This window comes from Solanum verrucosum, unplaced genomic scaffold (assembly GCF_900185275.1).
Source record: "Solanum verrucosum unplaced genomic scaffold, falcon-dt-bn FXZP01000106.1, whole genome shotgun sequence".
NCBI lineage: Eukaryota > Viridiplantae > Streptophyta > Magnoliopsida > Solanales > Solanaceae > Solanum > Solanum verrucosum.
Window position 1 is genome coordinate 1840270 of NW_026020130.1, and position 8533 is coordinate 1848802.

The 8533-nt window shown below is 41.6% G+C and overlaps 1 long non-coding RNA gene across 1 annotated transcript in view; it reads right to left on the reverse strand.

The window, feature by feature from the left end:
- Nucleotides 1–5067, reverse strand: part of LOC125827299 (uncharacterized) — a 322911-nt gene extending 317844 nt beyond the window's left edge. Inside the window, exon 1 of the long non-coding RNA XR_007442993.1 lies at nt 5058–5067. This is a non-coding gene — a long non-coding RNA (uncharacterized LOC125827299). The remainder of the gene's footprint in view (nt 1–5057) is intronic.
- Between the last annotated feature and the right edge of the window lie 3466 nt (nt 5068–8533).

Genomic DNA, 8533 nt, shown 5'->3' on the forward strand with positions numbered 1-8533 from the left:
CCTATCCCGAATGAGCTTAACTTTCTCCACTGTCTGTTGGACTAAGTTGGGTCCAATCAACCCTGACTCACCTACCTCAAACCATCCAATGGGGGATCTACATTTTCTCCCATATAAAGCCTCATAAGCTGCCGTCCCGATGCTGGAATGATAACTATTATTGTATGTGAACTCAATAAGAGGTAAGTGGTCATCCCAACTTCCCTTGAAGTCTAGCGCGCACACCCGTAACATATCTTGAGTGTCAAAATTGTTCGCTCAGCCTAACCATCTGTCTGAGGGTGAAAGGCAGTACTGAGATTAACATGTGTCCCTAATCCTTTCTGGAAGGACTTCCAGAAATTGGCGATAAATTGTGCTCCTCTATCAGAGATAATAGATACTGGGACACCGTGTAGCCTAACAATCTCTCTAATATAGATCCTTGCATAGTCTTCGGCTAAAAAAGTAGCCTTGACTGGTAAGAAGTGGGCTGATTTTGTTAGTCTATCAACAATTACCCAAATAGAGTCAAACTTGTGATGCGATCGAGGTAATCCTGTAATAAAATCCATATTAATTGCTACCCACTTCCATAAAGGAATGGCTATCTCCTGAACTAGCCCAGCGGGCTTTTGGTGCTCAACCTTCACCTGTTGGCAGTTAGGACACTGCGCTACAAACTCAGCAATGTCCTTCTTCATCCTATGCCACCAATAGATCTCTTTAATATCATGATACATCTTCGTCGAACCAGGGTGAATATAATAACGGGAATGATGTGCATCTTCCATAATTCGTTGTCGAAGCCCTGCAACATTCGGAACACATAATCGACTGTTATATCTGAGGACTCAATCTCCTGCTATGTCAAATGCTAAAGACTGTTGATCCTGTGCCTTGGCTCTAAGCTGCTCTAAGCTAGGATCCTCTTGTTGCCGTGATTTTACTTCTACAAGTAAAGATGATACGGCTGTATCCTGAATTGTGACCCCACTATCGTCTGCCTTTAACAATCTGACTCCCAAGCTAGCTATTGATGAAGCTCTCGCACTAGCTCCCACTTCTCAACACCTAAATGGGATAAACTACCCATAGATCTTCGACTAAGGGCATCGGTTACCACATTTGCCTTTCCTGGATGATATAAAATATCCACGTCGTAGTCTTCAGTAACTCAAGCCATCGACGTTGTCACAGATTTAACTCCTTCTGTCTAAATATATATTGAAGGCTTTTATGATCTGTGAAGATGTCAACATGATAGTGTCTCCAGATATTTAATGCATGCACAACTGCAGCTAGCTCTAAATCATGGGTCGGATAGTTCTTCTCATGTTTCCTCAACTGTCTTGAAGCATATGCAATAACCTTACCATGTTGCATTAGAACACATCCCAACCCAACCCCAGAAGCATCACAGTACACCGCATAGCCTTCTGAACCCTCTGGCAATGCTAGAACTGGTGCTGATGTCAACCGTCCTTTAGCTCCCAGAAACTATGCTCGCAAGCCTCAGTCCACTGGAACTTAGCTGCTTTTTGAGTCAGCTTCGTTAATGGTGTTGAAAGTGAAGAAAACCTCTCTACAAACCTTCTGTAGTACCCAGCTAACCCCAAGAAACTACGAACCTCAGTTGGAGTCATAGGTCTGGGCCAAGTTTTTACGGCCTTAAACTTTTGTGTCTCAACCGCAATACCTGCATCTGATACAATATGGCCTAAGAAAGCGACAGAGTTCAACCAGAACTCACACTTAGAAAACTTTGCATAAAGTTCTTGATCTCGAAGAACCTGAAGGACTGCTCGCAGATGATTTGCATGCTCAGCTTTTGAACGTGAATACACCAAAATATCATCAATAAATACAATCACAAACAAGTCTAAATACGGCCTGAATATACTATTCATCATGTCCATGAACACTGTGGGGCATTAGTTAATCCAAAAGACATCACCAAGAACTCAAAGTGTCCATATCTAGTTCTAAAAGTTGTCTTTGGAATGTCTTTCTCCCGAACTCGTATCTAGTGGTAACCTAATCTTAAACCAATCTTCGAGAAGCACTCAGCACCTTGGAACTGATCAAACAAGTCATCGATCCTCGGAAGGGGATACTAATTATTTATAGTCACCTTATTCAGCTGTTGATAATCGATACACATTCTTAGTGAGCCATCTTTCTTCCTCACGAATAACACTGGCGCGCCCCATGGTGAAGCATTAGGTCTGATAAAGCCTTTATCCAGCAAGTCTTTCAGCTGATCCTTCAACTCTTTTAGTTCAGCAGGAGCCATTCTATAAGGAGAGATAGATATGGGTTGTGTACCTGGTAGCATATCGATAGCAAAATCAATTTCTCGTTTTGGAGGGATACCAGGAAGTTCGTCTGGAAATACATCTAGAAACTCATTAACTACCGGAATAGACAGAAGCGCTGGTGGTTCTGCATCTATATTATGAACACAAACAAGATAATAAATACAAACCTTAGTAATCATACTCCTCGCCTTAAGATAGGAAATAAACCTACCTTTCGGCGTTGTTGTAATGCCTTTTCATTCCCGAACTGCCTCTCCTCGAAAGTGGAATCTAACAATCTTTGTTCGACACTCAACATTAGCATAACAAGACGATAACCAGTCCATACCCATAATGACGTCGAAATCGACCATCTCTAACTCTACGAGATCTACAGAGGTCTGACGGTCGATAATTTCTACCATGCAACCTCGATAGACTCTCTTGGCAACAATAGACTCACCAACTGGGGTAGATACAATAAAGGGTCGATCTAATGACTCTGCTACTATACATAACCTCCCCGCAATAAATGGAGTAACATAAGACAGAGTAGATCCAAGATCTATCAAAGCATAAACACAATGAGAGCAAACAATCAATGTACCTGTCATAACATCTGGTGATGACTCTGAGTCCTGTCGACCGGCTAGTGAATATGTACGATTCTGGCCACTACTAGAACTAAATGTTCCCTCTCTGCCTATGCCTCTACCTCTACCTGCTTAAGTCCGGGGTCCACGCCCTGTAGACTGTGCTGATGAAGAAGAACCTACTACTAACCTGGTCGACTGACCTATACCACCCTGACCTATGGTCGGGTAGTTTCTCCACACATGCCCCTCCTGTCCACAAGAATAACAACCTGTGGAACCCTGTTTACACCTCCCGAAATGCATCTTACCACAAGTTGCGCAACGCAACGGTGCTGTCCTAGCCTGGCCTGAGCATCTCTACTGATGAGAGTCTGATGCTCGTGAACCCTCACCTAGGCCTGACTGTCCCTGACTATAAAATCTACTACCCTAGAACTGTTGTGGTGGAGGTCTAGGTGGCCTACTAGAATATCGAGGTTTGGGACCACCCTGAACGTCTCCATGTGAACCAGCAGGCCTATCCCTCTTCTGTCTCTCTCTATCGACCCTCTCAGTCATATACTGTAGATGTCGGCGATCTTCTATGCCTTGGGCAAAGGCCTGAATTCATGAGATATCCATATTATCATTTAGTGCAGCAGTAGAACAACGTCGATATAGTTTGAGTCAAGCCCTCCCACAAATCTACGCACTCTGTCATGCATCGTATCAACAAATGCTGGTGCATATCTAGCCACTGAATCAAATCTCAGCCCGTATTCTCGGACACTCATGCTGCCCTGTCGGAGTTTCAGAAACTGGTCCACCTGGCCATCCCTAATCTCCCGAGGAAAATAGTGATCTATGAAAGCTTCTACAAAGCTATCCCAAGTGGGTAGATATGCATCTTTTCCCCTAGATCTCTCCCAGCTTTCGTACCAAAATACTGCAACATCACGCAATCGAAATGCTGCTAACTCAACTGACTCAGTCGCTGAGGCATGCATGACTCTGAAGATCCTATGAAGCTAATCAACAAAATGCTAAGGGTCCTCTTTGTGATCTGTCCCTGTAAACTGTAGAGGATTCAAGGCAAGAAATTCACGAACTTTCGAACTTCCAGGCCCTTCAGAAGGTCCGGCAACATCTGGCGCAACTGGCTGGCGTTGTGAAGCTACTAATTGTGCTAACATATATAGTGCACTCTTGAAATCCTGATCAGATGGAATAGGAGGGACTAGAGGTGGTACTGCTGGTGGAGCCGGGGGTCTTGTAGCCCTCGGAGGCTCATGAAGCGGTTGAGAAGCTATAGGGGGCTGAGAAGATGTCTCCCCCTGGGTCTCACAATTGGCTGCCTCCACCTGTGGTACCTTGCCAGTACCCTCGCCTGGAGTTGTATCTAGTCCCTGGCTACTGGTAGTCTGTCTGGTATCAGCCATCTCTATCTGCATGCAAAAATCAATTATAAACCAGAAACATCCACCCTTAAGACACCGTTCTATAGGACGAGGTGAGCAAAAGAAGGATAGTCATTCTAACATGTTCGGTAGCTTCTTGTTAATCGAATGTGGTGCACAACACATTTATAAACAAGACTCTACTAGACACGGCTTGCAGACTCCCTAGGATATGACGTTGCTCTGATACCAAGTTTGTCACGCCCCAAACTTAAGGGGCGCAACTAACTCCTAATGCCAAAACTCAGGCCCGAGCCGACCCTGCTGAACCATTTGCTACTAGCGCATAGCAGTCACATGCAATTAAGAAAACAAACAAGTATATCTCGGCTTAAAACTAAGCCCTCGGCCGGCAAGGCCCCTATCAACATATCTACAAAAGAAACAGCTACTCGCAAGAGTTCATATAAAGAAATTGTCAACTAGCACAGAAGTCCTGATTGGGCCGTCAAGGCCACCATGATCTCTATACCAAAACTGAAAGCATGTATATAACAAGACAACGCATCACACAACCAACAAGCTTCAGCAAACCAACAAACTAGGCCAGCATGGCCATAACGTGGTTATAAACCCTACACACTAGTCTGCAAGCCTCTAAGATATTAACGATTGGCGGGACAGGGCCCCAGCCTACCCATAAAAATATGTACAATAAAATCTAACAAACCTCCAAACACTGGCAGCTCCGGAGGAAAGGGGCTAGCCAACGGATAGAAGTCAATCCTGTTACTGAGGAGGTCTACTCAGTCGTCTGTCAGGACCTGCATGCATGAATGCAGTGCCCCCAGGCAATGGGGCGTCAGTAAAAAATAATGTACAGAGTATGAAAGGCAATAGGCTATGATCAAGTATCTTAATATACTGGAATAATCAGATAAATAAATCGAAGATAAGATAAGTGTACTGACCTGCTCATAAATCTAAATTTATCAAAAATAATAAAACAACAACCTAACAGAGCCCTCATAAGCTTGGCAGGTACAAACAGCACACAAGACCACCTACTCAGGCCCACATAAGCCCGGAAGGTGCCAATCAGTCTATATACCCTATCGATAGTCCCCTAGCCCTATAGGCAATCACAAAGCCCTCTTAGGCATTAATAAAGCCCCATAGCAGCACATAGTTCTCTTAGGTATCAACATAGCTTATAGATAACTCATTGCCCTCTTAGGCAACAACATAGCCATGTAGGAAGCTCATAGCCTTCTTAGGCGTCAATATAGCCCTGTAGGCAACTCATAGCCCTGCTAGGCAATCAATATAGCCCTTTTAGTTATCCATATGGCCCCGTAGGCAGAACATAGCCCTTCTAGGCATAAATCCATTCCTGCAGCTAATCACAATAGCCTCAAGGGCAAACAATAACAATCAAATCGTTAAAAGCGAGCAATCTAGTTATAAGCAACCTGTACAAATAGCCTTTAAGTCGTGTCCAACATAGGGACACTACTAAATGAATAAGAACCCGACAAGGGAGGATTAATCAACTCGAGCAGCCAATAATCAACAATAACGCTACAAGTATATTAAGTATATTAAGGAACATGTCGTAAGTAGGGAATAGCCTTAACATACCTTTTTCGCTAAATTCACGTGGCTAACGACTTTACTCATAACTCCCTCGATACTACAACAGGTAGGACCATAATCACACACAAAATAAAAGATACCATGACAATACGATAAAAGATATGTATTTCCGTCGCAAATTGCTATTTGCTGCTTATAAAAGCTAGAGTCGATGAAAGAAGGGTCTTACCTCGATCTTAGGTTCGTAATACGCCTCAAAACCTTCAAATATATTCAAACCCTTGCTGTCAACACTAAAGTGTGATATGCTACGAAATCGATAAAACAAATTATACCACGATGATGAGCCCAACGCGTAGAACAACTTTCGTCAAGGACTTAAGTCGAGAAAATCTATATTTCACTTGATCCTAGAAATGGGTTTCTCTAATTTCTCTGGTTATTAGCTTAAAATGAAGAAAAACTTCGAAGAAGAAGATATATCACTTTCCACCGACCTAGGGCCCCACCTCACGTGCTTGCTTGTGCAGTCACGAAAATGTGAATATCTCTCTATTCTGAAGTCGTATGAACAAACGGTTTGATGCGTTGGAAACTAGACTCGTAGACCTTCGATTCGATAGTTTGTGGGCCCCATAACTCTTTATATTTGGGAGAAAACCTCCAAGACATTTGACCCAAATTTCAGAGAAATCTTTAAGAAGGAACTTACGATAACTTCCGCCAACTTTTATTTTGCCACTTACCTAACTTCAAAACTTGAGATGCAACACTTGAACACTTAAAATAGGACATACCACATCATTTTAATTTATACCCACCCTCCTTGTCTTTCCATGGAAGATACGAGTAAGTTTAGACGTTTCGGAAAGTCGGGTGTTACAATATAGTTTACTTATTTCTATCTAAACTGTGAATAGTTTTCAATTACTTTGTTTTTGCTTTAAGTTCTATAACTTTTTTTGATAAAAATAAAATGCTTGGGGTTGTAAAGCTTAGGATGATAGCTCATGTCCTTATTGTGAGGAAGAATGGGTTTAGATGATCATTAAATTAGATGTTGGGTGTATTTAACCGATCAAGCCAATACCATCCCAAGATGCCCTTACTCACTTGGGGGCCAATGACTATGAAAGTTAATTCTCAAATAGCCAAGTGAGCTTCTTACTCTTTCTCAATTCTTCAAAACAAAAAAATGATTTGAAGTTGGGTAAGAAATTCAAAGTCTTTCAAAGTGGAGAGATCAAGTGAAACTCTTGATGCTCTCATGTACTACCCAAGCTATTTTGGAGAGAAATTGATTCTTAAGTAATGGAGAAGGTTCATTGTCCCGATGTCGAAACATAAGAGGTGAATGTATCCAGCGTCGTGCCGCGATGCTAAATTGTGCGCTTAATGGGAGGGCCAACCCATTAATAGCCGAATAAATTTATTTCTTAGTTTAATTTCAAGTTTTTGAATTTTAGAATAGCTTAGAATTTTTTATTTTTGACCAGACCTCAATAGTTTGTAGAGTTTGTGATGGTTTGTTTTTTGACAGGTTTAGAAGCACAAAAAGAATTGAGATTGAATTTTGGGGTGAAAACACCTTTAATATAGGAGTTGAAACACTTTTGGAACACTATGTTCAACAAAGTTGATTGGGCCGAATCACTCAATTGACTTGCCATTGGGCCCAAATTTGACAGTAGCTTCCAGCAAGTATAGTAGTAATCTTTTTATCACCTAAGTGACTGCGATCGCGAGAGCGTGGGGCCCGCATTCGTGAAAAGAACAAAAAACTGATTGTCGCGATCGCGAAGGAGCAGTTCGGGGTGCACGAATTACTCGTATGAGTTAAAAATGCGCTAGTATTTTAATATTAATTTCGTCCATTTCAACTCCTAAACTATCCCAAACTCTTCCCCCTCAAAACATCAAGTGATTTGCTCAATTTTGGCAAAATTCTTCCCCATTTAAATGATTTTTACCTCAAGGTATGATTCCTCCTTTGTATCTTGATTAGTTTTGAAATTGGAAAGTTTGTGAAAATGGGTTATTCTCACCCATACGCTTATGATCGTAAATTATGTTGAAATCTTGAGTTTTTGTGGATTGTATTGTTTGATTGTTTTGTTGAATCTTTGGTGTTAACTGGAAATGGATAAAATTGGTGCTTAAGTTGTGTGAAAAATGGCATGAGAACATTGTTGCTCATAACCAGTTTGATGAAACGACAAAGTGAAAAATATATTTTTGGCTAATTTATTTTCCCGATTCGTGATGTTGCATCCCGCAATCGCGATAGGTTAATTTTTTAGATCCCAATCATGATGTCTCAACCCACGATCGTCGGTGAAGTGGTACATTGATGCTCTCAATCGCAATGAAAAATCCACGATAAGCGATGAGTCCTCCCATATGGCAACAAAATCTGCCAAAATTAAGTAGTTTGGCCCGCGTTCCCCTGATTCCTTTCTTACTCATTTCTTTGGCCTAATTTTCTTTATAATTTATTGTTTTACGTGCCTTTTCATTCATTTGACATGTTTTGCATCTTGTATATGCACCTATTTGAAAAACATGACCGACAAACACTAACTAAGTTGAAGAAACAAATTGAATAAAATATATTGGGGATGAAATATTTGATCATGAAAGGTTTGGGTCCTGCTAAATGTCATCGATTGAGATGATATCCTCACAA